At 35.5% G+C, this 14,367-nt stretch overlaps 1 protein-coding gene across 1 annotated transcript in view; it reads left to right on the top strand.

The window, feature by feature from the left end:
* The window catches only part of DICER1 (dicer 1, ribonuclease III), a 63,191-nt gene that overhangs the window by 4,184 nt on the left and 44,640 nt on the right, over positions 1-14,367 (top strand). Inside the window, exons 2-3 of the mRNA XM_066551564.1 lie at positions 12,333-12,398; positions 13,334-13,432. The gene's annotated coding sequence lies outside the window, so the exon portion shown is untranslated. The remainder of the gene's footprint in view (positions 1-12,332; positions 12,399-13,333; positions 13,433-14,367) is intronic.

Raw genomic sequence — 14,367 nt, 5'->3', positions numbered from 1 at the left:
GATCTTTGGTAGTAGAAAATCTTGATTTGTTGTGCTTTCTTCTCTTTATGTCAGTGACTCAGTACTTCTGTGATGTAAGCTGTCAGGATCATTTTCTGCCCATGTTTTAAATATTCTGTTATTCTTCATAAAGGATTCATTCCTTTGGGTTCATTGAATGAGTGTGAGAGATCTGAGAAGCACCAGGGTGGTTTCTGACTTGAAGGATTGGTTGCTGGAAACAGGTGGTCAGTTTGGGACTGACCCAAGCTGGCCTTGGGATTTCGTTGTTTGTTTTAAATATCAGTATCATTGTGTTTTTTCATTTGTGTAAATGCACATACAAACATAAAAAAAAATCCGACCCCAAATGCATGTTTGAACCAACCCCTTATTGTCAGTTATTAAAACCTGATTTCTGGTGCCTGTGTCCTCTTTTGGATTCTGATTCTTGATAATTTGTCAAGCCATGTAGCAGCCTTTTCCTCAGCTGAGATGCTAGTAAGTAGCCGGGTAGCAGTAAAGAAATTGGTCTTAAATATAAGAATTTAGGGATTCTGTTTTTGAAAACTGAATTGGAGTTTTAGACCTGTCTACTTATTGATTGCATAAATCCCTTTTTCTTAGGAAGTGAGGTAAATACATTTTGCTTTTTAAAATTAATTTTTTTGATTCCACTGAGGTGATTTAGCTATGCAAGCATGTCTGGGCTGGCTACCTTTGCAATTCATGTTTCTCTTTCGTTTGCAAAGTCTCCTTGGTTTCTGATCTAGACCAAATTCCTTACAGCTTTCTTTGAACTGTTACTGGCCTTTTATGATCTTTCTGCTCTATATTTTTTTGTTCAAGCAGAAATGAATGAAAAAGGCTTAGCTATCTAAAGGTGAAGTTGCCTTGTAGTTTGTAGTAAAAACTTCTAGAGGTGGTCTGAATTCTAGACAGCACTCGAACCATAGAAGACCTAACTTCTCTCACTAAATTTTGGCAAGTTAATTCAGGTATTTTTGTTTTCAGTTCCTCTTTTGCATTTAACTTTCAAGTGCATAAATAAAAGGCATTTTTCAGATATTTATATTCTGCATACCTTAAAACATTTAAGTGTATTGAATATGATCTACTAACTGGGGTTTTATGAACTAATAATATTAATTTATAGTATATCTTCTTTATTCAGGATATTAGTGTCTGGGATCAATCTTAAGTAAGACTTTTAATTCCTCACTGAAGCTGTGTCTTTCTGAGCAGGCAAAATTGTTCTTTGCTATATCTTCATGGTCAATGGCTCCCAGGCTTTGTTTTTGGAAGAAGACATAAAATGAATGTGCTTACAGTACAAGCAAAAGTCTGGTCAATTTTTTTTAGTGACCCACAACCTTTGCCATCTTTCAACTAAAGTTAAATGCCCATATTGTCAACTTGCTCTATAACAGAGGTCATATCCCTTCTTAACAACTTTAAAATTTGTTTTGGGGCAAAAAATATATGCTTCTCCCTTTGCCCCCAGTTATTGAAGATAATTTTTCATGGTTCTTGCTGTCTAACACAGTGCTATCTCAATGACCTTCAAGACTGTAGAAGCTAAATTACTATTGGAGATAGATAATGAGCATAAAAAAGTATACTGCTTCTTAAAACAAAAATACCCCAAACAAGCACACATGTAAACCTCTGTTTCTGGTGTGTGTTTTTTGAGTCCTCGGGATGATGTGTGTGTTCTTGTCATTTGTTCTTCTTGCTGCTTATACATGGTGTTGGTGTGAAACAAAGTAAGAGGAAATTTGGAATATGAATGTTTTCTACTAGTTTAGTGAACAGAGTCAGCGTGAATGGCAGAGACTGTAAGGGGGAAGTGACAGAAGCTTGTTACTGAGAGCCATGGAGTTATCTTTGTATCTTTTTCATAATTTCCACAGTTACTGCCAGCAAGGTCTCATGGACAGCCTCACAATTTTTTACAACTTGTAAAAAACACGTGTGAGGAAAGTTTTTCTTCTTTGTTGTTTCTAAAGAATATTGAACTCTAAAGAAAGATAGCAAGCTGTGAGTGATAGGGCAACAAGAAACTGTCTATATACTTTCAAAGATTATAAATCAAAAAATAAACACATATCCAGGTATTTCCAGAAATGTATACCCAGTATATCCATAGGTTTATATAGTGAATAGATAAGTTGATTTGTTTACTGTGCAATCAGTCACAAAGGCTCTGAGTTAATTAAATCTTCCACTACAGAAGTGTGGCTATACCACCTACTGAGGGATTTGAAAGCAATGGGTTTGAGCCATGATGGGTGATGAAGCTCTGGAGGAGAAAGCATGTAGGTTTTAGGAAAGTAATGTGTTTTTATCTTCAAGTATTTAATTGAAAAAAGGATTGGAAGAATGCCAAAGACATTTATGAACTCCCTGAGTCTTTGAAAGACGTATGATCAACTTCCAGGAGATGAGCAGTTTTCCCTGTTGTAATCTTTGCATAGTTAATGCTTTGCTGTGTTGAAGTTAAGAAGTTAAACCTGCCTTGATTAATAGTAAGTTATCTGGAAAATGGTCTTTTAATGACTATGTGTTGCCTAAACTGAGTACAGGATGAGTTTTTAGTGACAAAATTCATGATTTGTTGAAACTGTCTACTGACCAGTTGTTATCTCAGCTGATGAGGATCTGCAAGGAATTATTGGACAATTTTGGGGCATGTAGTGAGTGGCATAATGATGAAGCAGGTGCTGATTTCTGGCAGGCATTTGGAGTAGTGTGCCACTAATGCATACATTGCCAGCTAATAGGAGTTGTTAAAACCCTTTATCGGTTCATCCCTTTACTGCAGTCTGCTGCCTGTAGGTGTTTCCTCTGGCACCATTTAAATAAGTTTGGACCACACAGGAAGAAGTTTTGGGGTTGGAAATTTGACTGATCTCTGTAACACAGTTCAGCAGCAGTTGGCAATAGAGAAAAGAAGCTGGTGTCTGATTTTAAATTGCACAGTCAAAAACCTGTTGAATTCCTTGTTTTCTGTAATGAAGGTGTTCAAGTGGCTGTCAAAGTAGATGACAACCTCCTCCTCATGGCAGCTCTAATACTCCTCTGATCCATATCAACTTACTTCATTCAGCTTGCTGAGCCAGTAGAAAACTTGCCTAGGTCAAGGAAAAAAAAATACCACTTGGTTATATTGTCCGGAGCTATTTTTCTCTCAGGAAGTCAGACAAGTGTCAAAGCTGTTAGAGAAGGGAAGGAGCAGTGACAATAGAGTTCCTTCATTGAGCACTAGGTTGTCGTCAGATTGGATCTACACTCATGAAAACTAATCTCAAACTACTACTTTTCAGCAATTAATTGAAATAATTGTTCCATGTTTTTCTCGACTTTATACTTTCTCACTTACTGTTAATAGCTGCTGTTATAAACAAGTGTGTTATGACAGTACTTTTGTGGATTTGTGCATGAAAATCAGTTGTGGTAAATCCAGGATAGGCAAAAAGTGAGGGGAAAATTATGCTATGAAAATTAAATTAAAAAAATAGTTAGATTTAACAACACTTCTTTAGCAAGTACTGTTCTGAGATATGAACAACTTTTTAATAAAAGTAATTATAATCAGTGCACTAATCAAGATGGAACACTTAACAAGACTAATTCATCTAAGGAACAATTTATTCTGTGTGATTTCTTTCATTCTGTTACAGTCTGACTCAGCTGTGGTCACAGATGACTTGGAAACAGTTGTGGGGGCAGCAGGTAGATGGAGGCGAAGGTGAGAGTGATGCTTTGGGGGTGTAACAGTGTTTGTACTAAATGCATGGTAAGCTGTGACCAGGAAGCCTTTATTATACAGTGTTTTGTCTTGCTGCTGAGTGGAAATGAAAAAGAAAGTGATAAAATGAAAAGAATCTTTCCTGTGCTTTGTTTACATCAGGAATTTATTTCTTCTCTGATTGTTTTAGAAACATTTGTACAACCAGCTGCAGATTTTTATAAGCATATTTGAGGAAGTAAAAGTGAAATATCGATCTGGTGAAATGATGGGATGTAAAACCTCTGCACATGCCACATGCTTAATCCTACTAAAAGAGGAGTAATAAGGTCACTCTTCTCAGTGACAGCTTGCTCATAAGGATTTAAGGCACTCTTCCTTTTCAATGTACTTCATTGCTTTAGTTGATTAGTCTCAGTTTCTCTAACGTCTTGTCTGTGCAACAAGGTCAAACTTAATTTTTAACTTAAAAATCACATACCTTTAAAATTTTATTTCAAAACTACTTTCCTATTACAAGTCTTAGAAGCCTAGCTGTTGGTTTTTGGGATTTTTTTTTTTTTTTTGCTTTAGTGGTTTGGGTTTTTTTTTTCCCCAGTCTTAGTATGTATTTGAAGTAGCTTGAATTGTAAATTAGGAAATTACGAAAAAGGTAATTTCTTAAAATCATTAGTTAAAGAGAAGTGAGAGACTTCCTGTTCAGTGTTGAGAAAGCAGTGCTGAGGAAGAAGAGAGAAATCTCCATTGAAAGTTAGGCATGTAATCTGCTTAAGTCATTCTGGAAGTCATCAATTATCTGCCTCTTTAGGCATCTTAATGCATCTATGTATGCCTACTCAAATAAGCTGCTCATTAGCTGATGAAAGCAAATGATTAGTCAATGAAATTGAAAGTCACTTGTATTTAAATATTTATTCTGAATAATTTCAACTTTTATTATTATAAATGTAGTATAAATTTGCATTAATTAAGTTATAAATTCTTTCCAAATACACTGGAGTATGCAGGGGGAAAGTTGTTCTACATAGTTCAGTATAACAATTAATAAGGATAACGGTGTGATTGCTGCAATGTTGATGGCTGGGATGCTATTCTTCTGCTTAGTCAGATACCTGTGTTGTGAATCAGCCTAAACGATATCAATATGGATGCAGTCATTTCTAAGGAAAACTATAAAAACAATGTAAGTTCCCACTAATAGGGTAGTTTTGTAATAACCCTAGATTTAAGCTTTCCTAGTATAAATCTGGGATGCTTACCAGTATGCATGAAAATTGGGGATGTTAATACCTCTGATTTAATTGGACTTGCTGTATTGACATGTTAATGGTGGAGTAATTAACTTTAAAATGCTTGATTATTCCTTCTTGATAAAAGAAATTATTTGGTATATAAAGAGTTATGGTAGGGTTTTGGGGTTTTTTTTTGTTTATTTCTTTTTTTTTAAATCTGAAGTATCTCTGCTTTTCCAAATCTTTGATTGCATTCATGTCTTTTTTTGTTTGCTTCTAGAATATTGCACCTTTCCTTTGATTCCCTCATAACTAATTCAAGTTCTTGCATGCTCCCAGTATTTCTTCTGATCCATCCAGTCTGACTGTGTGTTCATTGCCGCTGCCTTTCACTTCTGTGCTGCTTCATGGATGTCTTCAGAGAGTCTGGGCTTGATTGATCTCTGGAGAAGCATAGTCTGACCTGCTGGAATTGGTCATCTGCAGGGTACTGTGAGAATAAATGTGGGGAAGAAAGTACTCTTAATGCAGTACTCATCATTAAGTGAAAGAATTGATGCATGTGCAGAGCTGCCCAGACTGGAGGAGTGATACAGTGATAACTGTGTGAGTTGGTATGTGAATTTGAATTTTGTTTCCCCCATTCAGAATGGAGGAGATGTGTTCTACTGCTTATCCAGATTCTTCCGTCCTTTCAGGTCATTCTTTGTCAGTCACCAGGGTTGTACCTGCCAGGCTGTTACTGTGTTCTTCTGGTAGGTCTTAATATATCCAAAGTAGAAGCTGAGCACAGCAGCAGCAGAAAGGGGAGGTAGTCCAGGCTCTGCCAATGCAGCTGCTAGTCAGCCTCACAGAATTTGGCTGCATTTTTTTTCTGAAAATTGAGAACTATTGAATTAAGAAAACACCTCAGAGGTTTTGCTCATAGTTGCTCGATGTTGCTATTTAATGTTGCTGCAATCAAGCTGCTGTACTTCTGGTAATTAGATGATACCAGGCATAATAATTGGTGGTTTGGCAACATCAATGCAAACTACAGCTAATGTGGTAAAAACAGGAAGGAATTCTTTCTTTCACTTTGTATTTTCTGGTTTTTAATAACCAGGATTTGTGGAGCCAGTAATCGTGAATACAGCAAAATCTGCACTGTTGCTTATGATAGGAGTCTCTACTCAAACTTGTATGTTTGTGTTCTGCTCTGAAAACGCAGTTCACAGCTGACTGAATTACAGGACTGTCTGTTAATATGACAAAAGAAAGGAACTCTCTTCAACTAATGGTTGTGGACTAGGGTCGTGTACGAATATGTGTCTTTTTTAATGTAATATTGTGTCAATAATACATTGACACAATATTACATTAAACAGGGACTGGAATTGAAACGACTTTAGGAATATATTAATTTTGAGTTGTGCTTAGCAGAAGAGTTAATTGACAGGTTTAGTACTATATTAACTTCGTTATATTGCTTCCAGAACTCAACATCGTGTCGGAAACCTTCAGTTGCACTATTTACAGGGATTTAACTCCTTTAAAACATTATTTCTCAGGCCTGAGTAGTTTTAGATAATAATATAAAAAATGGAATTGACAATAATTTAGTTTCTCTTTCCTTCTAAATTGCCTCTATAATCATTAAATGAGTATTCAGTAAATACTATATCCAGTATTTACAACTGCTTTAATGTCTGGAACAATCCTGTCATTTGCCCATCTGGGAATGCTTTTGTATATATGCAGGAATAGCTCTCACTCCATTCTGGAAAATTAAAGGTAAAAAGTTTTCTCCACCTTCGTGCCTCCCAAACTTTTTTTTTTTTTAATGATTGCTGTAGCAAAGCGGCTTATTTCAGGTTTTGGAGCTTTTGTTAGCATTCAATGAGCAGGAACAACTTATATATTTTTTTTTAACCCACATAATTAAGAGTATCCATCAGTATATGGTATTAGCAGACCTAATGTAGAAAATTGGATTAATACTGCACTGAACTGTAATCTACATTTGGCATAAGGGAAGGATACCTACAATATACATTCAGAGAACTCTCTCAAGGACACCTATTTTCTCAATTTATTCTTTTTTGTCTTGAATTTGTTCTGCTACTGTGCAAGATTGATGGATGAATCAGGGATGGGTCTGTTTTCTGATTTGGATCTCTGCACTGCAAGGTTTAGTGGTGCTTAGTTGCAGCAGGATTGGAGCTAAGGGACCTTTATGAACTGGTTAAACCACCTCCTCTGTTAGCAGTGAAGTATGTTTGACATTGTTCCAGCTTTCATGCTTGATCACAACATGAAAAGCTTTCAAAGAAGGAAAGAAAATATTTACACACCTCTGACCCCACATATTGGGGAAAAGAAGCTGTCCACATTGCATTTTGTAGTTCTTAAATATTTTTATTTTTCAAATTCAGTTAGGATTCCATGTTTACTCCTAAACCTAAGAATTTGATTTAAGGCATTTATTAAAAAAGAAGCTTTAATTGAAGATGAAAACCTTTGGAGTTACTTAGCACAAGAGGAAGTCCTCAAGTCTGTACAAATCATTCCAGTTTTTCCTACCAATAGCTAAGGACTGACAGTACACAGAACAAACATGTCTTATCTTGTAGGTATTTTTTACCACTTTACCTTAAATAAGGGCTTCAGCTCTTCTGTCACTACCTTTTTGCCAAGTAAATTGTTGAATATTTTTCATTCAGTTTCAGTATTGTGTCAGTTGTTTTGGAAGGTCAGCAGTGCTCCAGATAACCTGTGGTATGAAATTGCTACATGAGGCTTGAAGCATTATACTGGTAAAATGTAATATTTATGGCTTCTCACCACTTTTGAACCCCAGCCAGTGTGCAAATGTTTGCTTTATTGGACAATATTGAAAAATAAAGATTGCATTAAAAGATAAAAGCTGTTAATTGATAAGATCTGCTGAAGTCTTATCGTAGTTTAACTGTAAAGAATGTGAAGGACTGCTCATGTTCTAGTCTAAGTGTATGTATTTACATAGAGGGAAATAACTATAGCTTCTCCACTTTGGAAGTGAGTCACATCTTGTTACATGATGCACATTTATTCTGCTCGTGTCTTGTGTGAGAGCCCTTGCAACACTCTTGGTTTGCCACAGAGCATTTTCATAGCATTGTAGAATTCCATACGATTTAGGGAAAAAACCCCTAAAATTCAGCTATCAATGTAAGACTGTCCAGTCCACCCAAAACCATGTCCCTAAGTGCCACATCTACACATTTCATTAAACACCTCCAGGGGTGTTGACTCAACCTGGTTAGCATCTTCACCTTTACATATTCTTACATATTCCAAAAGAAAAACAAAGACAAACCAAACAAGAAATAAACAAAACAAAAATAACAACCTAGTGGGCCTATGGAAAGGTCTTGAAAGTTAATTCACATATTTTCCTTCAATAAAATAATCAAGTGTGTTTTTTGGTTGTTGTGGGGTTTTTTTTCACTCTGATGAATTCTCGACAGCTGAGGAGCTTTGAATGTCTTCTAAATTTGGGAGGAAAAAGGTTTCTTTGTACTACATATTTTTATTAATTTAATACTGACTTCATCCCAGCTTCACATTAAATAAAATTTCAGTAGTGTGCCTACAAGTTCACTTCAGGGAAAGGCCACGTGAAGCCCAGTAGTGTAACTGGTGAGAAGTTGTTCTTTTTTAGGATGAAATTGAAAATAACAGAGCATAAAATGTGGAGTAAATAATGTGCTACCCAACATATAATACACATTTTAAGGTTGCACTAGGAAGAGTTGGTTTGATTCACCATTGATGATAAATACTTTTTTGTTTTGTTGGTGTTTTTATTGAAACTAGGGCTAGAATTTGAACACTGGTTCTTGGGTTGTACATAAATTGACATGGCTGACTGCAGTAGATGTGATCGCTCATTTTAGAATTGGTGGAAATTTTAGAGCTTGATTTACAATCCAAATTTCTGCTGGCCTTCCATCATACAATTAAGGACTTCAGAGAAAGCCTTTTGTAATGTAGGGAACTTGGTAATTTTGGATGTTGTGGCACAGTGGTAACAGTGAACTGTTGAATACCCCTGTTTTGAGGAGCTTGACTTTCAGCCCCATGCAGAGAAAGGGTTTATGTTTATGCAAATAATGGGATTGAAGTCTCCACATGGGGTTATATTCAGGGGGCAGCTGCTGCTTTTACTTATCCAAAGCAAGAATAATTAATGCTTTGGAACTGTACTTGCCTCACAGCTTGCCCCCAGATTGGGGAAGGGAGAAATCCCTGCTCTAATGTCTGCTTAATTGCCTTCCTGTAGAAAGACTAAGTGCCTGAAAAGCTTGAACATAACCTTTAAATTAACTAAACCATCACAAGTAAATAATTTGGTACCCAAGTAAATGACCAAATGATAAATAAATTCACAGATATGGTCAGTTATCCCTACAAGTGATACTGATATTATAGTTACCCATAAATTAGAATCTACACATCGAGCTGCAATTTTCCTATGCAGCAAAAAGCCCTCAAATATGTGGCATAATTCTAATTGCTGTTAAAACCAATACATGGGTTTCAGAGTGTTTGTATAGTTCAGGTTTTTTTATATTTACAGAGGTGTGTGTCCTGAGTATAATTTTTTTTCTGACTTCCATGAAAGCTTAGGTCCTTGGATGTCAAAGAATATTTTGCTTTCAAATTAATCTGAGGCAGTAGGGAGTTTGTACTATGGTTTCTGATGTAACTTTATTGTTTGTACCATAATAAACCAAAGAAAAATAGTTGAAATATTAAGTTGCTGAAATAACAAAAGGAAGAAAAGGATAAGTCCTGTTCTGTAGTCACCCCTTCCCCCCTGCCCTCAGCAACCAGCTGTGATTATAGAGGCAAGATGCTAGCCCAGATGTACTTTTTCTTCCCAATAATAAATGAAGTTTTTACCTTACCCCCTAAAGATCATGCAGGACTTTGTTACTGCTGGAATTCAGCTGTATTTGCCTAAGAATTATTCACTAAATAAACCATGTAATTTTAAGAGTCCAGTTGTATAGAACTTACTAAAAAATAACTTCATTTTCAAGTTGTTAACAGTCTGCATAATGACTTAATTGCTCTAGTTGTTTAATTTCAAATTGTCAAAGATGTTGAAGAGCAAGAACATGGATAGTCTTTGATTCAGCCTGTTGCTTAGAGTGTGACAGCAGTGTTACACTGTAAACGTCAGTTATCCTTTTTCTGACCCTCCTTCTTTAATAGCAAGTTAGGTATCATCTGAATGTGATTATTTTCAAGGACTGAATTACAATCCCATGAAATTAAAATAAAACCTGTTGATATATTCTGTATTCTCTGATATATTTGGATACTTGGTTTTTGCGTTAGTAGCGTTCCAGTAGCAAATAGCCAAGATACTTGAAGATCTTGGCTGAGATTTGCAGAAGTAGCTTGTGGTTGCTTGCAGATTTCTAGAGCGCTGGAGATTTGCAGAAGAGCCGCTGTGTCACTTCTTGGATGCTTCTCTTGATGTCTTTATAGGAACTGATACTTGTTTTTATGTTAATGCTTTGAGTATTTATTGTGTTTGTGGTGTGTTTCAGAGGAGTGTCTGTGCTTATCTTAGAACTCTTTCCTTCTGCCTGTTCATAAAATACCTGAATGTTGAGCTCTTAAAATAAAAGTTGATATTTAAAAAAAGGGGAAGCCTTGCTGTTTCATAGAAGACATTGATATTCCTAAAAATTAGGTTTCTAAAATGTTGCTAATTTTTCCTTCTAATTTTTTTGCTCGTTTTTAACAAGATTCTCAGAAACTATAGAGCAAAATTAAACATACATATATATGTGTGTATATATATATGTATGTGTATATATAATTTATTTATATATTATATAAAATTATAAAATATATAATCTATAAAATATTATACATATATACTATCAACATATTATATATTAATTATATATTACACTTAACATGTAATTATAATATACACTTAACATATAATTATATATATAATAAAATTATCTGTAAAATATTATATATAATTTTTTTATTATATATAATTTCCTTTTTATGCTGTTTGAAGTATCGTGCCGGCTGTGGCTGCAGCACGGGGGGTGTTGGGCGCCGGGCAGCCCCGGCGGTGCCGCTGTCCCAGGGGCAGGTGCCCGTGGCCCGCCGGGGAAGGATCGCACCCGGCTTTGTCTGGGTGGGTGCAGCAGCGCCATTGAGATGTTAATGTGATAGACGCGGCTGTTTTGTGCTAGACCTTGACTGCATCTGAGGAATGTGGCCCGTCTGGTTTGAGGTTGGCATTCAAACGCCTGCTGTAACTACTGCCCTCCGATCGACTGATTCAAGCCCAGCTCTTGTGGCTTCATGTGCCGAAGGAAGCGGTTGTGCTGGTGGAGAATTAGATTGATATACTTTCCTGGTTCTCAGATCTTACCTACTGGTCTCTGTGCTTTGTGTTTGCCATCTACGATTTGGCAGTAAAGTAAATTTGCTCTGTTAAGCCACACATGCGGCAGTAGCTTTACTGACAAAGATTGAACCTTTCTTTCTGTTTGTGTTTGCTTTTTGCTGGGCTCTCCAAATGCTGCATTGTTCCCTTCAGCTTTACTTGCAAATATATAGAGAGTGGAGTATATTTCTATATTTTTACTGTGAACGTGGCAGTTTTCTGTTGTTAGGTTATTTTCTGGTTCAATGGAATATATATTCTGGTTCATGTTTAGAGGCAGTGAATAAATGAATAACCTAGACATAACAGGAACATGCTATAATAAATCTAAGTTCTACTTACTACATCTTAGAAGCAATTTGCTGTATTTTTTCCTGAAAATAAAGGATATATTTATGTATGCTGCAAGCACCAATTTTTAATGCAGCCCAGGGAATTCATTTTTTTTATCAGTCTATTTTGTACATGAATGCAATATCCATCAGATTTTCTGTGCTGCATTCCTTTTGTATTCTTGTAAAATAAAATAACTGTTTACTTTGTTTTCTGGAAAAACATGTTCTTTCGGATGTCTCTCTTAAATGTGTTGAATAATAATTTCTTCTGGATTTCTCTACTGTGTTAGTTGAAACATGCATGGAGCACAGGGGAGAAAAGTGTGAATCTAATTGGCCTTAGCTAGCAATTATTTCAGCAGATAAAACAAAACATGCAAATATCTCCTGAGCACTTAAGGGCTGATCTTTCAGACGCTGACTGTATCCCTGGCCAAAAAGAGGCATATGATAATTAGATTTTGAAGGACCATGTGCTCTTGCTACAGAGCTAAATATTAAAATGCAAGAAAGCAGACTACCACATGGCACAGTTGATTTTAATGACAGTTCATGGTAAAATGCTCTCTCTTTATGTTACCTTTTAGGTTACCTAGGGTGAAACAAAATTACAGGATTGGAGACTCTGGAAAAGCTCAGCATCGGCGTTTGAGGTAAAAATGAACATGCTGAACTAATCTTGGGAGTGTCCTCTTTGTTAACTTTATGGAATTGATTGGAGGAGAAATTTTCATCAAGATCCATTTTGTGTTTAAGTTTTCAGTATTGATTTTAAAAAATTGGGCTTCACAATCTCTTTTTAGGTCTGGCAAAACTCACACTTTCAGGTGTATGTATTGTGCAATTTCTTTAAATTTTTAGCTTTAAGAACACTCTAGATCTGCTGAAATATGGTATTTTTGCTTTAAATTCTAGTTTTACATATGTGTGTGCATATATATATATAATATATATGTTCAGTATAAATACACAATATTTGTGTTTGGCTAGTATATCTAGAAATTCACTGTCATGAATTTGTATCTTTCTGAATTTTACTTCTATAGTTAAATCACGATCTTAAGTGCACAGTATTTTTTCTTTTACTAAAAAGACTGGTATACATCAAGAGAAATGGGTGCTGCTTTTTCATGAGTTGACTGTATTTCTTCCAGTTTTAAATTGAAGCAGTTTAAAGAAGCTTGAACTCTGATTTTTTTAATATCTTAAGTCAAAGTGAAAATGCATATGGATGGAAAAAGCAGTACAATTATACAAACATAGCAAAATTGTATCACTCTACCCATGTATTTCCCACATGAGCTAGAGTGATACAATTTTTGAAAGTAACCTAGAAATAGGACTGGGGAAGTATGTGCACATTTAAACTAAATTATCTTAAATTTTCGATTCTGATAGTAAACTAAAATAATTCATGTTCAGAGTGAACCGAAATGGTTTGTTTCTGTCAGCAAGTTGTGTTGTAGGCTCAACACACATAAATGTTTTTAAGCAACTGAATTAACCACAATTAATCTTGCTATTGTAGTTCCCTTTTCAAATAGCTTTATAGTTCATAGGTTTTTGTTCTTGTTTTTTTTTTTAATAGTCAAGGCTTACAAATTATGTGATTACTCTACAAGCTGATATCATGATGTCAAAATGCAGTTCAGGAAGCATATACACAGAGACTGCGGAAATTAAAACGGTAAGACTGTGCTTTGTGGTATGGGAGAAGCAGTTTTGATGTATCACTGCACTGTGTTCTCCTGGTTTGTTTTTAAAGATGCTTCAGAACCACAGAGTAAAGTAACTTCCATATGGGAGTTTATAGAAATTGACTGAATTTCTTTGGAAAGAAAAATGAAAGTAGCTACTTCATTTTATTAGTAGAAGTTTAGATGTTTATCATGAAACTCTTGCCCTGATACTTCTTATGAAGTTGAATATAATTAGAAATTTATTCAGTTTTTTGTAAGGATGTGTGTGTGCTCTTCTTGTGGATCTTATATTCAGATGTGGTTGTGTTGGTGAAATATGATAGCTTAAAAAAAAAAAAGACTTGGCACAAGGGGCTAGAATTAGAATTGAATTCATATGTTGTTCCAGATAGGAGATACAAAGTAAATGGTAAGGAAAAGATATGACAGGTAAATTAAGGTCTTAGTTTCAGTAGTATGCTTCAGTTTGAAATATGAGTACAGCAAAAATAGGAAAAGAGGCTATCTGATTAAAACTACATAGCAGAAAAATGTGCTTTGATAACATAGGGAAGACAGAAATGTATTTAGTTCTGCTGTGCTCGCCTTGCATCTTAGATCCGTATACTTCATGTTTTATCTTTTGTCATCTGTGTTAGGGAGGTGAAAGGAGTCTGCATAGCACCAGTTCTACACTGCTGATTAAGCAACTGCATAGTTAGGATTGTTGCACTGGCCTTGTACACATCATTTTAATAAATGAAAGTTTGTTCCAGAATCTGGCTGCAGGTCTATATTCTTTAAAGCAGAAACATCCCCTTTCTGAATGTTTATTCTGAGTGCCTCATGCACTGGTATCACTGGAGATGTGCTACAAAACTGATTTTTGTTTTTACATTGCATTGCTTTACTTGTAAATGCCCTGCAGCCTGTGTGTGTTATG

Source organism: Molothrus aeneus, chromosome 6, assembly GCF_037042795.1.
Source record: "Molothrus aeneus isolate 106 chromosome 6, BPBGC_Maene_1.0, whole genome shotgun sequence".
NCBI lineage: Eukaryota > Metazoa > Chordata > Aves > Passeriformes > Icteridae > Molothrus > Molothrus aeneus.
This window is presented reverse-complemented; position numbering and strand designations above follow the sequence as displayed.